Genomic DNA, 20,475 nt, shown 5'->3' with positions numbered 1-20,475 from the left:
CCTACTTGATGGTGCTGCTTATTATCTCTGGCTCTTTGGGGTTGATGTGATTTATTGTATTGTGAAAGCTAGAAAAAGAATAAAACCAGCCTTTACAAATGGGCTAATAAGCAGTGAGGTTATGCTTTGCCTAGGTATGAGTACAAGTATTTGCTGCTTTTCAGCATGCTCTTTACCTCTTCTGTTTTTCTAAAAGAGGCAGACAGAAAAACAACACCCAAGTTATTGCTGACTTACACAAAACAACGTTAAGGCTGAATTTGCAAGCATCTGTACTTTGGTGTATTTGATTTCTGTTGTCACTTTTATGAGTGTGAATTTAGTAAGAATGGTCTTATGGAAGCTAGAGGGTAGTAACTATATAACGGACTTTTTAATATGGTGTGTTGCTAATAGGAAACAAAATAAGAAATGTTCAGTATCTGTGAAAGGCAGTTTTACTTCTTCTGAAATGGCCTTGCCTCCTACTTTCTTTTAAATAATATAATACTGAAAATGTGTGTCTTTGTTAAATATGCCATTAATTTTAGTTAAATTGACATAATGTTGACAGTTATTATGAGAACTGTTTCAAAACTAATTATGCTAATTAGAATGTAACTACCAGTAATTGCATGTATTCAAACAGCACACCAACACCCTTTTGTGTGGCTTATTCCCCAGATGCAAGGCAGCCATTTGTTGCTTGAGAAGCTGCAGAATTATAGCTTAGGTAATAAATGATTGAAAACAAATAAAATACATTCTTTAGAAACACTAATTGGTTAGATAAGTGGATGACAGTATCAATTGTGCTTGAGCAAATGACATAATTTTAAAAAGGATCTTCATTTCATTGAAGAATTGTAGCAAATTCTTCAAAACATTAATTGCATGGGTATTTAGTATTAGTTTTATCTATTGAATTTAAAGAGAAGCTGAATTTGTTTTAAAACAAAATTTTTAGAGAGCAACAAAACCTTGTGTCTGAAATTTAGGTTACTTTAAATTTTAGCTCTTTCTGCCCAGGAGTTCAGGTCTTCAGTGCTTGGTTATGTCTGTGAGCAGCCACTTAATATTCTACAAGTTAATAATCAAGTACAAGGACTGCACTTGTAAGAAACTCAAATAATATATAGTGGAAATCTCTTAAGTAGCTAATCTTAGGTCTGTCTCTGATCTGAAATCTCCGCAGCATAGTTAAGTAAGTACTTTGCAGAAGTACTAAGTCTGAATTGAGGAAGTTGTTTGAATGCTATGCTGTTGTGCAGATCTGAATCCCGTGTTCTTGTTTGTCTTAAAAAACAGCTTGACATCAGAGTCTAATCACAGAATCTTTTTAGAATGAAAAATATTTATTCCTATGAAATACTATAACTGCCAAGTTATTATAGCCAGATTTCTCTACTTCAGTTGCTTCTAGCATTCAAGACTAGAGAGTTGTTCTCCCTAGTGTATTTCATTTCAGCTACAACTTGCCCATGAATATGTATATTTCTTTATCAGTATTTGCCTTCTAACAAATTCTTAATTGCAGTTCTAATTCAGTAGTTAGTCCTAATTTGGTGGCAAAGGAGGAAACTCAACATGCATCTTTGTAAACACTTCTATATAATGAGTATTTGTACACTGAGAAAGGCTGAAGTAGATGTGATCCAGAGCCATAAGACTGCTGACAAACGAATGCATGAATTTGTCGAGAGGGTGCACCATTTCACACAGATGTCTCTTATTTGTCTATGTTGTTTAGTATTTGAAATATTCACTGTTCATTTCAGTGAAAAACGTATTTGTAGAGTCAACTGGTTGACAGAACTCTAAAATGTTTGTCTCCCTTCCTAGATTCTCTCAGTAAAAGTCTGGGCACAATTCGTTCTGATGCTTTTCTTGCTCATTCTCAAAAACAGAGGTGGTGACCACCAGTGTCAACTACCTCCTATAAACAGTTCTAGCTCTCTTGGAACTAAGAAGACCTGTGAAGCTACACAGTACCATTGTGTAGGGCAAATAAGTAAATGATAACCTCTAATACAAGCCTGACCTAGTTTAAAATGCCTTCTAAGCAGTAGAAAATGTAACTTACAAGCACGCCCTCTTCTCCCATTAGCTTCTAAGCTTCCATTTAATAGAATGTATTTGAGCTTAGGCTGGAGCTGAAATGTGTTTCTCCAAGTAGTTTGGACACTTTGTTAGAGGTGAAGGCAGGTTTAGTCCTTTTCTATATCATATTAGAATGTTGAAATCCAGTAGAGATGAAATGTGTATAGGAACAAGCAGTACATCCCTATTTTGCACGTGAACACCATGCTAGTGTTCTGCAGGCATAATGACCTTTCTCCCTCATGGGAGACTTTCTCCAAACTGTGAGAAGGCTCACTGGGACTACTTTTTCCTTCCAGATAATGAAAAACCTAGGTCTGTAGCATACAGTGTCAGCTGAGCATGCTTTATGCTTTTAGATTTTTTGTTTGGTATGTGGGACCCCCACAGTGGAAATCATTAAGCTAAAACAGTGCTTTGTCCCTAGTAGTGAATCTTCTTACTGTGTCTTAGCATAATGTTCTCAATAAAGGCTTATACTTCTTGTTGTTCCGACAGTTGAGTTAAAAATATTTCTTAGAAAAGAAAAAAAAAATCCACCCCCCAAAACAAACAAACAAACAAACAAAAAAAAGCAAGTACAGGACGTACAGCAAGTCACGTCATTAACTTGTATGCTGGTAAAATTATCCACCTAAGAAATGAGAGTATGGATGGTTTGTCAATAAACTATATAGCCAGAAGAAATTGATGTGTAATCAATTACACTATTTGGTATTTGGATGCCTTTTTGGAAATAAAGTTTTTCAGCTTGTTTTTTGAGGATAACTGGGGATATAAGGGTACTTTTTGTAGCACTTAAGAGGTTTTACTGGAGTGGAGGAGATGGTAAAGGGTTTTAAAGGAGAGAGAGACAGTAAACAGGATAAAAAGAATATGGGGAGTGGAGACTGGAAAAGTAACTGGAACTGGGATGGGTATAAATAAATTCAGTTATAATGCTGTCTCCCAATCCCCATCACCAAAACCAGCAGAAAACTGGTGTAGCTCTTTGTCTAATAAGTTGATAGTTGAAACACTGATTCATGAATACATTCTCCTTTGCTTGAGAAGTATGTGCTGCTATACAGATTTGCTGTTGATGTTCTGATTTCTGTTCTCCAAGTGCTTGATAAAACTTAAAACTAATTACAGTTCTGGATTTAAAATGAATGACGTAAAGTAGGCACTGGGAAATAAAAACTTAGGAAAACCTTGGTGTGTTGAGTAGTGATTACACTACCATTGGCTCTCAGGATCTCAAAGTTAACTGAAAGATATTGATAACCTCAGATGTGGGTGCTCCCTGTGATGTCTGTGGGAGCAGCAGTATGTTAGTTAGAGTTCTTATGGTGAACTCACAACCTCTCTGCTACTGTTCTTAGTAGTCATAGGAGTTTGGTACCTATGTGTTGTTAGGATGAGAGAACAATTAGATTCCTGTAGAGGATGAGGTACTGCTCTACTGATCTCAGTTTTAATTGAGGCATATATTGTCAAGAAACTTAAACTAGAGAATTGTAGAGTTTTCTTCTTGATGCTACTGGAGAGTAATTATTACTGAAGAAAACTGGGTTTCTGCTGTGGCATTTCCAGTTAACAGAAACGGAAATACTGAAACTCTTTCTGAGCTTTCTCTTGAAGTTTGACCTGAAGTGGTGAACTTCACTTGTGAGTTGATGAGGTGTATATTATTGTGCTCAGTTTTTTGCTGTGGAGCTGTATCCTCGGATTGCGGGATAATTAAGTGTGGCAAACTTTTTAACTGATTTAGTAACATTTGTGTTTTCTTCTCAGTCAATCAATATGTTTTCATGCCTATGGTACTTGCAGAGTGATTGTAATGTAGCAGCAGATGTAAGCAGACAGCGTGGGAACAGTAACTCATCTCTCAGACTGAATTACTCCTGTGGTTCTGATGATGGCAATAACTCTCAAAACAAAGAGGCTCATACAGAGGCACAGCTGACTTGCAGACGCTGGGATGGGGGGAAAAATACAGCTTATCCACTCTAGTAGGAATGGAAGTTCCTCCTCTGATTTTGCATACAAACAGAGGTGTATAGTTAGGATTTTTCTGAGGCATTTTTCAGCTTGAGAATATACTGCAGAGCCTTCTGTTATGTTTAGTATGGTGAGTGAAAAATGACTCCAACATCTGGTGTCCTAAGTTTCTAGGCTTAACAAGGAGATACAACTTTACTAAGTTGTAAATGAGCTGACTGCTACAGTTTGGGCTTCATGCATCCAGCTGGATATTTATATTTCTGGTTTTAGTTGGACTTCTTAAAATGTTCATGAAATCAGACATCTTGCTGCAAATTGACTTTGTCCCGTGAAAGTGGATAGGAATGTGGACTTGGATCTTTTTCATATTGCATTACCTGTTGATATTTGTGCAAGACCTCCCACAGTCTGATGCAGTACTACTTAAATTGTTCTACGGCTGCTCTGGCGAGACAGCCACTGTGTTTGTTCCACTCTTTGTACAGTCACAGTGGGCTATGATTTTAGAGACAACTGTTTTCATCTCAGTAATGCTAGGAAATGTTCTGCTTTTTTTTTTTTTTTTTTTTTTGTTTTAAAATTTTGTTTGTTTGTTTGTTTTCTCTCTGAGCACAGTACACCCTGGTACACCATGGTAATTTCTGTGCCTGTATTCAGATGCACTTGTGTTTTTTTAGTATAGCATTAGTAAGATCATTGTGTCTATTAAGATTTTTCTTCTATTGTGTTGCAGAAATCAAGAAACCTAACAAAGTACAAAGTTGACTTAGTGTCATTTGAGTAAACAATGTAATAAGCGACAGGGGATTGGTTAACTACTACTCTCTCATTAATACATTTAACCTCTTGATGACTGCTGAATATCTGCAGTTGTGTGGTGCAGTGGAAGGTAGGATTTGGTTGGTTAAGTTCAGAAATGATGATTGGCTTGGTAGTGTATAGAAAAACTTCACAGCAATATATAGCTAAGAGTGTAAGGAAAAGGCTGATCATGATTTCCTCATTTTATGTTAGATTATCTTTTAAAAAAATGGATGAGAGTTGGTAGTAGGAAACAAGGTTGAATTAAAAGATTCTTTGCTGTAAATAAGGGAGGAAAGAGACAGCTGAAGTTAACAGATAGCTAATTTACAACTGGAGCAGAGATGGATTTGAGTGCATTTATAATTATTTGTCCAGTAAAGGCATATGCAGGCAAACATCCCTAGCGTGATGATGCTTTCCTAAAAGCCAACAATTGTGAATACATGTGTTTTGGTACGCTCTCTTTATACACACTCTTCTGTACATGGTACACATTAAAACTTTAGTAATTTAGTGGATCTAGTGAAATGATAAGACTATAGAGCATTCCTTTTGGCTGAAAACTTCCTTGGCTTGCCTGCTTTGTAATGGATCTAAGGCCTGTGGGAGTCAGATTTTTTCTAAGTGTTTACCTTTTGAATTAAGTTGAATGTTAAAACATTTAACTATTATTCTCTAATGAAGGAGGTTGCTTTTGTGAAAAAGAATGACCATGCAGTGAGTGGGAAGTGTTGAATCTTAGAGGTTAACGAAAGGCAGAATTCATTAAGAAGAATTAAACGCCTGTAAGTGAAAGCACATTACTATCATTATCTCTTTGATGAAATATTGAATTATTGGAAGAATTAAGAAGCAAAATGAGGTGTTTAAAAATAAAGAAAAAGAAATAAAAAGACTAGGTGCATCATTGTTCAGAGTGATTTAAAAATAAATAATAACTTAAATCCTTCACAAGGTTAATAATTGTGTTTGAAATGCAGGTCTATTCTTACTGTCTTCTCATACAAACTTCCAAATATCTAGGAGGGATTATTCAGAGTGTAATTACTATTGTTATTGTCTTGCCATGTGAATTTCTTTTAAGTCTTTGCTTCTTTTGTAGGATTCGTAATCTAAAATGATCTGTTGAGCTGACTGTTAGAAAATGCCAGTATTGTAAAATCAACTCGGAGGCTTCTTTTTTTATATTTTGTCTTTGAAAATTGAAATATAGCTAGATAGACAGAGCTGCAGACTCTGTGGCCTAAAATGATGCAACTCTTGTGTGTTTGCTGTTTGGCATTTCATGGGGGAATACTGAGACTAGTAGTTCTTTAATTTTTTTAAAGGAGAAGCACTTTTGTATGCATGTAATTCTTTAGTTCCTGTTGAAAAGAGGTCCATGAGAGAAATAAGACTATATTCAGATGTGTCTGTAGTTTCACCAATAAATTATGGTTTGGAAAATTAGCAGGCTCAGTGACTTCCTAGAATTCTTAGATTGGATGTTTTGGTGACTCATTGCATTTTGCCATACTAAGGAATACAGTATTTGATGCAAAAGGTGAAGTCATTAAAACTGAATTATGTTGTAACCTGTGTTTTCCTGTGTGTTCTGTCATTGAAAGGAAGCTTGGTTACTTACAATAGTTGTTACTTTAGGAAACAAGTTTGCTTCTGTAACGAGTATTTTTCTTCTGAGATTTTTATGACTGCCATGTTTTCTAAACCTTCTGGATTCTGTGGCAGAAGTGGATTGATGCAGGTAGGATTTCGTCCAGCAGGTGGCATGAAAAACCCAGCGAGTACCTGTGTATTGTGTATCCCTTTAGTATGGCTGCCCTTAAGTGTATAATTCAGATTGTTATTAAGAACAAACCTTAAAATGCAATCAGGGAAGCAATATTATTTTTTAAGAACTACTAAAATGAGCTGTTCTACTTTGTGTAACAGCTTTCTGTACCCCTGCATGACCTGTGGCTTTCAACTTTAAATTCATCAGCTCTAGGAGTCCTGAAGGTATCCCTGTTCCTGTGCATTTTCTGAGTAATGCACAATGGCTCTGGAGGACAGTAACATCTCTCTTAGGGCATTGCTAGGCTGAGTAGCTGGAGTGCTCTCATGGGTGCACAGAAAGCCAGCTGGTGTGACTGAATGTGTTTCTGTGCCACATAACGTGGTCTGTGATGGTAAAGGGAAAGGCAAACTGAATGGCACTGCTGATCTGTGCAGGTTGTATTGGCTGAAAACCTTTACTTCTGAAATCCAGAAGTTGTGTTGCTGTGTGTGAGTGGTACTAGGAATGGGTGTAGTAAAATACAAACTGATTCTGATTTTGTTGTCAGGCAGCAGTACCTTCTCAGAGCTTCAGCTGGAGACTCATAGGAAGCGGTACCTTGAAAAAATCTGATGGGTGCAGTGTCTGTCTTTGTTCCTGAGGGATACTGGGTATTCTGTCAAACTCTGAAAAGGTTCCTTTCATGTGAAGCATTTGTTCCATCATTTTCAAGTCCATTGAAGGGACTCATGGCAGATGTATGGAGATGTAAATGGCACGAGGGACTGCAAGGAAAGGAGAGCTGGAGATGAATCATCTCTACGTTTACTGTGATGCTGCACTTGCAGAGAATTTTTGTTGCTTAAAATAGAAAATTTTAGAAAACAAACTCTCTCTAGTAAATCTAGCTCTAAAATGATTTCTTAGCTTTTAATGATATTTTATTATTAACAGCCTGCATACTGAAAAGGATGTCCTAGTGAATTACACAGTAGATTATTGGAATGCTTCTCAGCTTTCTAGTTGACATATTTGATGCTGGAGAAAAATTCTGATTTAGTAGTGAAAGGTCACATTGTGTTTAATGACTTCTAGAGGAGTAAATCTTGTGATCGAAGATGAACGTGAGGAAATTGAACTAATTTAGGTAGCTAAAACTTCTTGAATATATTGAACACATTACTATGTATTATGTATTTTCTGTGCTAAAATTGAGTATATAATGATGAGAGGTGAGTAGCAGCATATGGTTAATATATGAAGAGATGTTTAGTCTTCGTTCTTATGGAAACTGTCACTGTCTGACATGAAGAATTCCAGAATTAGAGCAACATGGAGAAAACGTGAGACTTTTTTGAATTTGCATTTCATTCTGGTATGATATGCACAGATTTGTAGCAGTAAAGCTATGTGAATAAAGTACTGTAACTTTGACACTTTTAATATTAAAACATATATTGTTTAGAATGTATAGAATTCTGTATGAATTATTATACTTTACTAGTAGTAAATTACATCATTATGAGTATTAGTTGATTCTATTAGAATTAATTAGCTTATCTGGAATGCAGTGCATTTCAGTAATATTCTGATAATTCATTAATTAATAATTAATATCTTAATTTTAAACAAGGGCACCTTAAGTTCCTAACTCTGTAAAATGGGAGAATTGCTTTCCCTGTTCTCTTCAAGTTCATGAGATACAGTTTCACAGCTTTTATGGTAAATGAGAACTTGGAAAATAAATCATGAAAAGCGAGTGTTGGATTTTTATTACCATGTTGAAATCATCTGGGATAAAGCTGGCCTAAGTTTTCTTGCTGATTGGATATCTTAGTTGAAATACTCCTTCCTGTTAACAGCAAAATGAGCAAGGCTTCCTATGGGTGTGCAAGGGGAGGTCCTTGCTATGTATAATGCTGAGCTGCGTGGTGGTCACCGAGTCTGTTCTCACTGCCTTGAAAGGGCTGTGCTTCTTAAAGTGCATTGCGATTGCCCTTATCTCAGTGACAGCTTAAGTGTGATCAGTCTTGCCTGCCAGTTTTGATGGGGCATCTCACTTCCAATGCTGTAATTGGTTTCAGTAACACTTCACAGAGCAACGGGGCTTTTGGAAGTTGAAAGAACAAGAGGCAGACAGACAGACAGTGTGTTGTTGTAGACTCTTTTCCTCAGGAAACAATGAAACATTACTGGAAGTCTGCAGCATTACATTGAAGAAAACTCCTTGGGAATGTGACAGGAGATAGTGATGCTGTAAGTTTCTGATTTCTGTAAGGTGGCTGGGTGTTGCTCTTTTTCAAGTTCTTAAAAGGTTATCTTTTTGATTCATCTGCACAGCAGTTTTCACCCCACTGCAAGTGCGCATCTTCCACCTCCCGGTATCATACCTAGCTTTGGCTTTCATGCTTCCTGTTTGCTACATTGAATGTTAAGCCTAAGCTCTTTGGCAGCATTCTAATTTAAGTGCTACCTTTTAGTAAGATGACTAATGTATATTTTTTTAATAAATGATGAGGAAAACCAAAACCTCTCATATTTCAGAGGAAAAAAGCCTCAGAACATTTCTTCTCTGAGTTTTGAGTAAGTGAATGCTGCTCCCTCGGAGAACTTTGTGGTGTCCTTTTTTCAGTATAATTCTTCTGAATTCTTGGGTGATGTAGGCAAATGTAGTTCCTCTGTATAGGGTGTCCTTTTCATCTCTGAAATATATTGTAAAACATGGTAGGTGAATGCCTGTAGGTACAGAAAACTATTTTCAGAATAGTACAAAACAGAAAAGTGATCTCTGTATTGTGGGTTTTTTGTCGTTTTTTTTTTTTTTTACTGATATGCAAAGTAGGAGAATTATTATGGTGTGGGATTTAGGGTGATTCCACTTCTATTATGACCATTCAGAAAGATAACCTTGGGGTTCTTTTTGGAAGTGTAATGTCATCTCCCACTGACAGTTTGTGCTTTAATCTATCTTTAAAAGTAACTTCAAAATGCTTCAAAATATAGTTTTTGTGTGTTTGAAAACTTTTGAGACCTACAGTGTGTCTTCAGAAGAAATAAAGTAGGATCCACCTCAGGGGACAGTCAGAGATGTTGCTGGAATTCATTCACACTTCATTGGTAGTGGATAGGAAGCTATCTGCCACAGGTACTGGAAGGCTTTGGAGAGTCAGTTCTGAAAGATTCCTGGAAAGCTTCATGCTCTCCTGAGTTCACAAGTATCAGTGGTTATTTGCCGTGAGGAAGATGAGCAGCTACTGGTTTACTGAAGCTTGAATATCAGTAATCTCTTATATCTTTTAGTGAACTTTTGTTTGTGATTAGACCAGAATGCTATTTTCAGTCTTCCATCGTTGTTATGCACTATAAAAACTGTATTGAGAATCTGCTGCAAAACTGCTATGACTGTGTTTCACTCTGAGATCAGACTGAAAGCCTTTGGCTTGAGGGACAAGCTCACTGCACTCAAAAGCTGTAGGTAGATTTTAGCTTGAAGCAGCCTTGGGATTCCAGTTTTAAAATAAAGTCTTTTTTGCTATATGCCAATACTGTTCATACAGTCAATCAGTGTTTCAGTTTTCATTTTGTTTAATTCTGTTGGCAGCTTTATAGAATTTTTCTTTGCAACTCTTTTTTTTTTTTTAATTCATTCATTGTTCATACTAAGCTTGTTGCACTCTAAGGTGTGGAAATGTGTGTATGTATGTATGTAAGTAAATGTTTAAAAAGCACTTATGAGTTACAGAAATCTTAGCTGTGCCTGCTAGGACAGTAATTCTCAGTGCCCAGTAAAGCTGCCTGGCTGATGTGCAAAAATAAACCAGTAGAAAGGTGTGTGTTTTCCTGTTTTGGTGACGTGGAAAAATAGTTGCTGCTTGGGAGCCGCTGGGATACCAGTTGCAAGGAATGTTTATTTCCTTCCTCTAATTTGGTTTCCTTTTCAATGTGCTGGGTTTGTTGGTTTATTTCTGGAGGGGGCAAGGATCTTTAAGGGGGTGCTGGAGATTGATAGTAAACCACATTTTTCTCCTGCCTCTTTTCAGTGCCATATCCCAATAATATACATGTATCTATATTTTAAAAATTATTTCCTACATCATCTTTTTGTGTTAGTTGTGTATTAGCCTTATCCAGTGCCATGCACTGCTGCAATTTTTTTTTTTTTTTTGGCAGAAGACTTAAAAAATTAAAAGCTGGTTCTTAAAGCCTGGCCTATCATGATTAGAATGATAAAATAATATTTGTGTATTGATTTGAGGAAGACTATTCATGGAAAACATGGATAAAGATCTTCAGCACTGCTACGTATATTAGGTCTGATGTAGTGAATGGGATTTTGTGTGTGTACATGTATTGCAGACAAATACATGTGGCTGACAAGCTAACCCTAGCTGCTTTTGTTTACCCTTGCACATGCAGAAGCAGTGCTGGTTTGTGCTGGCTACAACCTCCAGTAGAACACACTCTGGGGTGGCTTATTCCTCTGTTCTCAGTGTCCTTAGAGAAAGGTTGCATAGGAATTAGTGTTAAATGCTTGCAGATTTTTCCATTCCTGTACTTGTAAAAACAGGTATCTGCAGTGATAGTGTGTGCACTTACCTGAATTTTTGAAAATATGGCACAATATTTTAATTTTGCTACTAACAACTACATGAATAGCTTATCAATAAATAGAACACAATCGGAAGCTTTGACCAGTGCCAGGAAAACACATTCTTGTGGGTTGCAAGTTCCCTCTCTTGTGGATTGCAAGTTTTCAAAAGTCAAAGCAATTACTGGATTGGTTGTTATCTGTTTGGATCTTTAGATTTTTCACATTTGGGAGGAAGACAACTATTTAAAAAATTCAGTGGTGGCAATCTGGTGTCATAGAGTACTTAAGGCATAAAAAAAACAGCCCTAGGAGAGACCAATTCAGAGGGCAGAGCACGAGTGAGTTGTTCCATGATGCATAACAAATGCACTTTATCAGATGCTGCCCCCATGTGTAGTATGGAAGTGGCAGCCCCACACTCGATATGCGTATTCATTAAATTGAATCTCCACTGAAAACCTTGAATTAATATACCTATTTTCACATGCCCCACTTTTATTTTTAAACTAAATCATTTCATGGTAATACCCGTATTTTCTCAATAAATAATATTGATTGACAGGCGTAAGTGAAATAAAGTGATGAATTCAAAGAACAACAACTGAATGAGGAAATAAGTTAATTCTGTGCCAATTGTACTAAAAATTGTTACATTTCTTTTCAGCTTTAAATAAATGTGAACCTATTGGTTTGCACCTAAGCTAACTGAAATATTCTTTGTAATTAACAGGAAAAATGCTGCATTTATAGGGAAGAAAGCTTTCTGAAAGTACTGTCTTAAGATAATTTTTCTCCTTGGACAGGGAAGAAGAGTTTCCTTCTTCAGATACTGTATACGTGTACAGTTTTGTCATGCACATACCACAAAAGTGTGCCTTTCTGCAACAATTGACATGAAGGACTCTGTAAATAGTATTGTTAAAATGTTTCTAAGAACATATTTCATGATTTTCCTTCTAAACCACAACTTTTTAATACCTGACGCTTACTATCACACTTTCATCTTCCATTCATTTTACTGAAATAATTATCTGGAAAGTGATAAAAGATTCCAGGTGGAAATAGCAAGCCTAATGCTATTACAATCACATAGGTATACTTTTGGTAGTATATGAGAAGGCTGAGAAGGTATATGAGAATATTCAGTTAATGCTTGCAGCATAAGCTTAGGAAAATGTCACTTCTAGAATTGACAGCAAATACACTTTCAATGAAGGGCAGTTTTCATACATTTCCAGTTGGGATTAGTTTCTTCTTCCACTGGTAGGCAGTCTTCTCTTTGTTTTGTTTTCCTTCTTCCCTGTGTTGCCTAGGTCGATTCAAAATGATCCCTAATTTCTTGAGGAACAAAGTCGTACTTGTACTCTGTAGCTGGAATGCTTTGTGGAGAAGAGTTCTTAATTTTGCTTGATTATAATTCTTTCTGTAAGTTATCTGTGTCCACAAGTGGATAATTTGCGGTGCATAGGGTTTCTATTGGGTTGTGGGCCATTTGCATCTATGGCTATCAGCGATATGTTACTTGGTGCTGTGGTTTTCTTGTGCTGTTGTTGTTTGAGTAATAAATCCATAGAATTTTTCATGCCTTCATTCATATATCTATAATATGTATATTTAGATTTGTTAAAATTGTTGATGAAAAAAAACATTTAAAACTTCAGTATTCTTCACCTCTAAAGGAACTGGTAAGTCATATACTCAGAAGTTTTCTCTATTCCAGTGATGGAAATAAAGCTTGTATAAATACATATGCAGGATTGCATGCATAAATGCAAACAGCCTTGCCCCTGAATCCTGTGTTGAGCCACAAGGGACAGACAGTACCCTTTTGCCTCTCACTCTTGAAATGTGACAGTCTGGTCAGTGCCTCAAATTCATTTGTCCTATCCTCGCTGGGAACACCGCAGTATTTGAATTGTGATTCATTTGCCTGCATCATCTTTGGAAACAGAAGTACTGAAACGTTAGAGCATGTGTGTCCTGAATGATGTGGAGAAAATTTTAAAGCATTAATAATGGAGAAAAAGATTATGGCTTGTTTTTAAGTGGAAATGGGGAAAGGAGGAGCTGAGAGGAGATGCACTATCTCCTTTGTGTAACTTCAGTTTTCCTTGCTTCATGAGAGGAGCTGAGGGATGCCAGGCATCCTTCAGTTTGGTTCTCCAGACCTGAAAGTTTTCCACTAGCTGCAGCATGCTGTTTAAAGACAGGTTGTGTTTCAGAATGAAATGAATTCAGGAGAGTCAAATATCCTTTGTTACCTCATGGTCAGAATTCTCCCTCCTGGCCGCCAGTCAGTGCTTTTCATTGCCTGGTCTCCCTCTTGTGGAATCAGTCTGAGTGGCTTCTTTCTCCACGAGCTCAAGCACAGCTCTGATCCTGGAACTGATATTGGTGATGGTAGGTTTTGAGACACTGACCTGATGCTGTGGGTGTGTTTTGGGTTGGAGGCAGGGAGGGGGAAACGCCCCCAGGCAGTGTCACTGTAACTGATAAAAAAAATGACCTTTTTTCCTCTGATCTCAAAGAAATGCACCCTAATGAAAAAGCTCAAATGTTCTCACTACTGTTAAAAGTGAAAAACGAGAATATTAATGCATTTCAGTTGTAGGGAGAAAAGTAGAAGCAGGCAAATACAGGAGCCTCTTCTTTGTGGTTCTGTACATAAGCTGGTTACTGCTTAGTGTTATCCTTTCAGCAATCCTTCATTTTCGTTCCAAATGTTTTTGCCTCTAGCAGGTTTTGCTGCTGTGAAAAGTACATGGGCTGCTTCTCAAAATGATGCCATCTGACAGGAAATCAATACTTTTTTTTTGTGCTAGATTTAAGGGCGTGATTGTCATAATCCTCATCTTAGACTGCTAATAGGTGAATGCAACCTTGATTTCTATCTCCATTTATATCCTTTAGTAAGAAATGTACCTTTGTCTGTGTCCCTGCTTGCTGCTCTCTAGAAGTGCTGTGGGATGTGTTGTTCTCGGTGGGAAGAGAACACGTGTCTGCAGGTGTACCAGTGTGTTCCAGGTAATAGATGGATGTTCCTCGAGTTGGATTCTGCTGTAGTGTTATGGAGTCTTCTGAAGAATCAGACTTTTGAAAGTGAGAAATTCCTTAAGCCATATGATTGGGATATGACTCTGGGAAAAGCAGTCCCTCTTCTGTTGAAGTTAGTGGGTCCAGTTACACAGAGAGAAGCTGAGGTGGAGTTGGTGCCATGTGCAGACGTGATCAGGAGGAGTGCCGAAGTCCTGACTGGACCGAGCCTGGGTTTGCTCAGCCTCTGTCCGTCAGTGTTGGTCACTGCTGGTTTGGTGAGGGCGGGTCGCGCTGTGCCCGGAGAGCAGCACGCCTCCTGGGTGCGGGAGGCTTCCTGCTTGTAGGAGCGGCCAGGCGCTGCCCCACTGCAGAAGTGTACGGGTGTGTGTGTGGGGATTAGCACCGTCAAAGACTCCCCCCCCGATGTGCGTTCAAAGCTCTGGGCAGGAAGCGCGGCCAGCTTTACGCCGCTGCCGGGTTCGTACGTCTGGCAAGGTATTGGGACGGCACAGCCCGGGTGGTGGGCGCCGGGGCCGGAAGTGCCGTGACGGCCGTGCACAGAACCGCGCTCCCCGCGGGCGGGGCGATGCCTGTCGCGGGTCCTCGCCGGCGGGCGGCGGAGCCGCGGCCCGGCACGAGGGAGCCGGTGGGCCCTCGCGTAGGAGCGCCGCTGCGGCGCGCCGTTACCGCCGCGCTTCGCGCGCGTGGAAACTCAGCGCGGTCCTCGGGGCTGCCCCGCCGGCGCCGCTGTAAGTTGCCGAGGTGCACAACTCGCCGGGCCACGTGACCGCGCGCCGCCAATGGGCGCCGCCGTGATGTCAGCGCTCGGCAGCTGCAGGGATGCGGAGCGGCGCGCGGGCTCGGGGCAGTCCGGCGCGGCCGGCCGGCGGAGCGGCGCCATGGACGCGCCGGGCATCCTGCGCAGGCGGGGGCTGCAGGTAAGGCCGCGCGGCGCCGCCGCCCGCCGCTCGGGAGCCGCCCTCACCTGCCGCGCGGCGCGGGGGCGTGCCGCGGGTTGCGGACACCTGTGGGCGGGAGGCGCGGCGGAGTTGGGCTCCGAGCGGCGCGGCCGTCGGGGGGCTGCGGCGCGGTGCGGGGAGGCGGTGGCCGCTCCGCCCCCCTGCCGCCGTCGCCGCCGCCCGAGCGTGGCGGAGGTGCGGGGAAGCGCGGCCGTTACGGGGGAGAAAGTTTTGTCCGCCGTCGGGTTCCCGGCACGCTCGGCTCGGGGCGGTGCGGCACCGTCGCCGTGCGGTCACCTCCCGAGCGAGCGTTCCGCCGGCGCTGCGAAGGTCGGGGAGACGTCCCCGCAGGTAGCGCGGCGTCGGGCTGAGCCCGGGCGGGCAGGCGGGGCGCTGCGGGCCGAGCGGTGCCGGAGCAGCGGCGGCGGGCGGGTCGCGCCCCGCACCGCTCGCGCCCATTGTTCGCCGAGCTCCTCCGCTCCGGTCGCGCTCGGCGATGAACGTGCTTCCTTTCTTTTGTTTTCCTTCACATCCGCAGGGTTTCAGTGGGAGCAGGGAGGGAAGGAAAGCCTCCCTGTGGCTGGGATCGTTATTCTTAGGCGGCGTAGAGCGGCGCGTAGCGCGTAGAACGTGCTGAACTTGCGAAGTTGCGGGCTCCCGCGCCCTCCTGATCCGCGCTTCCAACTTGGTGCTGATCACGTGGCGCTTTCTGTCGGACGGGCGAAGGGCTGCAGCCTGCGGGCCGCGTCCAGAAATAGCGCGGGGAGGGCCGTGGGAACCCGGCGGCCTCTCGGCGTTTGGGACCCGCCGGCTGCTCCCGGACTCGTGTGCCAGAGCGCTCGTTCGTGGGGAGCGGGGAACTTCTTTGGTAAAAACAGGCTCTGCGATGTTAATCCCTTAAGTCCTAAATCCGTTCTGTTAGTTGATTGTACCGCGGAAAGGGGCATCTCGGCTGCAGGTTGGGACCGCCAGTGCCGGCTTTTAAAGGGGGATTTAAAAGTTTCGAAAGGTAGATCTTCACAGCGAGACCGGATTTCCTTTTCCTAAACCTTCTTTAATCCATTGAGCCGTGTAAACCGGATTTCTGCCCTTTGACAAGAATCGAACGGCAGTCTGTTCTGATTAGGGGATAACGTAAAAACTTGGTGTGAAACCTATTGCTGAGTTCTGCAGGCACCCCTTTTGAGGGAATTTTCTTTGTCTTCTCTTACTTAAATAGGTAATCCTGAATGGATACCAAGAACATTTTAGAGAATGCTCGCTTATGTTCCTACATATGCTCTGGTGATCGTTTCGTAGTACTGAAAGCCATGCCGTGAATAATTCTAGTACCAGAAAGATCCTATTTGCACGTACAGTGAATGCAGTAATTTTTAAAGATTGGTACTTTGTGTCTGCCATTAGATTCCGGGGTGGGAAAAAATCACCAGTGCTCAGAAGTGTAGAGGATGAAATACTGTCATCTAGGAGAAGATGAAGAGGCTGAGATCCAATTTACGCTGAAATTTCATTTGTTTGGTACTTACAGTAAAGCGGTTTTCCCATTGTCCTCTCATTCTCTGTCTTCTGTTCCACTGTTTTTTTCACCTTCCATCTGTTCGTGTGGTTAGCCTAGAGACTAGTATGATGAATTTGCAAGCTGGAGTGCAGATCATATGACTTGATACAGAATGCAGTCCCTGTTTAATTCTCCTTAGTAAATACTGATTAGATGAAGTCCCTGAGTTGGCTCTGTGATTGACACTTGACCTTCTCAGTCCAAAGTAACGAATTGGTTACTTTGTAGTAGTAGTAGCTTGGATTCTTACTGGCTTTTTTGTTGTTGTTGTTGTTAAATCTTTTACCATTGTATTGTTCTGTGGAAATAACCTATGTATGTTTTGTCTGTTCTTCTTTTTCATGTATAACTGAGCCTTTCCTTTAAAGGCTGCAGGGAATGCTCAGAGTAGGATTTATTCTTTATTTAAATAAAAAGCCTTCTGGGTTAAGACTATTCTGAAGAAGCTATAGTCAATGACAGGTTGACTAACTTTACTTCATAGGTCTTTGTAACTTCTTTGGGTTAGAAATAGAAATGCTGTAAGAAGATAAATCTGCTTAAAAGCGGTGTGCTTCCTTTGTTGAAGCACACAGTCCTCCGAAGTGTGGGTTTTTTGATAAACCAGAGTGAAACAGTACCTACTTAAAAGTCAGATTTCTGCAATTGCTCTTTTTTTCTATTTGTACGCAGTTTGCTTCAAAGCCTGGTTTACAGGACACAAACCATTTCCTTTTAGATGGGAAACTGATGTAGTTGTGTTTGATGGCATGTACCATCATGCTGTGTTTAAAAAAAGCCAGGAAGCAGCTTGAACTGAATCTCAAAATAAAAGCTGTAAGTAAATATGCAGACTTGGGTAAATCTTGTTTTGGGTTGATCTGGGAAGGTTTTCTGAGTGCCTAGCCTGTGAAGAGAAACCGAGCCTTTTGTTTATTGCAATCTGAGTACGTAGTGCAAGTTCTTTCTTCAGGTCATTACTTGTTTTGGTTATATTCAGAGAAAAATAAGATCTGGTAGGCATTGGTCTGAGGCGGTATGTTTTTTAATGGCTTAAACAAAAGCTCCAAAATCTAGTGATGGTGTGTGCAGGTAACACGCTGTTCCTACAGTCACTTAGAGGAGTATGGGAATGTGGGAGAAATCCTGCTGCCAGATGCAAATGGCTTCAGTCATGCTTCCAGAGCTGATGAAGCTTTCTCTTTTGTGAACAGATGTGCTGGATGCTTCAGGCCTTCCCTTTCCTTTTTGCTAATTTCATTTCTGCCTCTTAAGTGGTTAGTAAGCAGTGTCTTGTAAATCCTGAGGTAATTACATGAGGTTTTTTTTATGACTTTTAGAGAAATTGATCAACAGCAAATAAATTAGCTATATGTGGAAACTCCCAAATGTTGAAGAAAAGACTGCATGATTTGCTTTCTTGTTCTCAAGTATGCATTTTCTTTGTAAACGCTCGAAAATTTTCGTAGGTATGTAAGGCTTCTTTAAATTTGGAGTGACTGAATTGCATTAAATTTGCCCAGTTACTATTATATATGACATGGAAAAAATCCCATTGAAAGACTTTTAATACTGTACTTCACACAAACTTTTGGAGGATGAGTTGAAAAGAATTTCATCCTTAATTCAGAGTCACTGCTGTAGAACTGGAAGCAGACAGCATGAATGAAAGTGCAGTACAAATAAGGATTGCATTTCTTTGTGAACTGGTGGGTCTGTTTGTGCACATTCCGTGTCTTGATAGCAAAGATTACAAGGAGCAGGGTGATTGTGGCTTCAGTGATTCGTTTACTCCACCTCTGATACAGGAAAATAGTTGGCTTTTATAGGCAGTCTTAGAAATATTCTACACAAAATATCTAGTCCTAGCAACATGGAAAATATTGGATTTTTTTTTTTTCCACTTCCTTACTTACTGGCTTTCCTAAAAATGTGCTCTGAGAAACTAAACAGAAGGGAAAGGATTTCTTAAGAAAAATGACCTCCTTAGTTGGCATGTCTTTCTGGGAGTAGGAATCTTCATGGAAATAATTCTTTCTGAAATAATTGACACATGAAATGGAAAGTTCAGCTGGGAAGCTATATCCCATAGATGAATAATGGATAGATCAGTGAGGCTGTAACTCTTGAATGCTGTTCATGTTGTGTGCTGGGAGGAATGATGGTAAGAATTGGAAAATGTTAGTTGGACTGTTGCTTCTGTTGCAGACTGAAGATTGGAAAAATAAAGCTCGTATGTGAGGCTCTGTAAAGTCTCTATGTGTTTGTCACTGGTTTGAGTGCTGTGTATAACAGTTCTCTGTTGCATTAGGTGAGAGGAGTTGTACAGTTGTGAACTGGACTTCGTACATGGCTCTGCCTCTTGCTGAATGTGAGGAAGGGGAAGAATAAGTCTGTGGAGGGGTGTGGAACCTCATGCAAAAGCAGTGAAAGATGAAAACCAGAAACAAAACTGACCAGGTTTACAACTTGCATTTTCTAGTAGATTCCAATGAATTGAAGGGAAGGTAGGATAGAGGACTTCTGGCGTTGTGCAGGAATAGCTTTGTGACTGTAGTCTGCATACATCCTCTGGGATGGTAGTTCGATCCAGTCTTGCATAACACACTGTTACTTGAGGGGCTACATCTGTGAGGTAGTGCTCAGAACGGCATAAACTGTGGCACTAGAATTCTTGATTCATGAGGTACGGACAAACTGTTCGGTGATCGGTTGGATAAAGTAAAAAAAAATAACATTGAACAAGATATAGAGTGTATCTATATGTATTTTGTGATAGAGCCATCTTTGTTTTTAGGTTATGGTAGGAACAGTGGTAGAAGCAGGTCATCTTGGATCTGTTCTCGTGATGTACGCAGGATAGAATAGATGCTTTGCATGCTTAAGTAGTGATAGATGGTGATAGCTGTGTTTTGCTAGCAAAAGCCATTGGAAAGAGGAAACACTGATGTAAAGAACGCTTTTCCTTTTCTCATTATCTGTCATGTCTGTGGACCTAGCACAGTGTACAATCTCTTGATCAGCTAATTCCCCTCTGTTCTCCAGGCATTTGTGCATTGTTAGGTGTTTATCAGGTTCCTTGAAAAGACCGTGTGAGTCAGACAGTTTGCTGTTTGAACTGTGAAAGCTTTTCAGAAAGAGTTAACCATTTCTTCTGTCTTTGCTTCTCTTGGCATTGAGGTCATTTTATTTCAGGGGTTTAAGTAAATAAATAAATAAACAATCCCACTTGCTGCATTCAGAGCTAAAATATTTGGCATGAGACCAGATTTGGTGTCTGTGGCCCATATCACACTTCTCTTTAATGCCCTTTGTTTATTGCAGTGACGTTTCTTGGTAATGTCTACAACATGTCACCAAGCTGACTGTTTTGTATTACGTTTGGAATGCAAAGTGTAGACTTAATGTTCCTTCATGTCAGATACTACAGTGAGCTCAGAGGTGGAACGTGTAATGTTTGGAACTGAACTTGATTGTGTTCCACAGGTCATAAAGAAAAGCAGTATTTCAGAGTTCTCTGTGTGTTACTTAGCTCCTGTTAGAGTCACTTGGCTTACCACAAAACCTGTAGTATTTTTTTACTTACCCATTTAATAATAATAGGAATAAGATCTGCATGAAGAAAATGAGCTTCTGATTAAGACCCTTTTTTTTTTTTTTCTCAATCCAGTGGGTAGCTCTTAGTTTGACAGATAGTTTTGTTAACAAAAGTTTTTCTTTACTCACT

At 40.3% G+C, this 20,475-nt stretch overlaps 1 protein-coding gene across 6 annotated transcripts in view; it reads left to right on the top strand.

Moving 5' to 3' along the window:
* Positions 1-20,475, top strand: part of MAST4 (microtubule associated serine/threonine kinase family member 4) — a 281,493-nt gene that overhangs the window by 81,355 nt on the left and 179,663 nt on the right. The window lies entirely within an intron of this gene.

Source organism: Phasianus colchicus, chromosome Z, assembly GCF_987193195.1.
Source record: "Phasianus colchicus chromosome Z, bPhaCol1.hap1.1, whole genome shotgun sequence".
NCBI classification, from domain to species: Eukaryota; Metazoa; Chordata; class Aves; order Galliformes; family Phasianidae; genus Phasianus; species Phasianus colchicus.
Note: the sequence above shows the minus strand (reverse complement) of the source record. Positions and strands in the feature narration are given on the sequence as shown.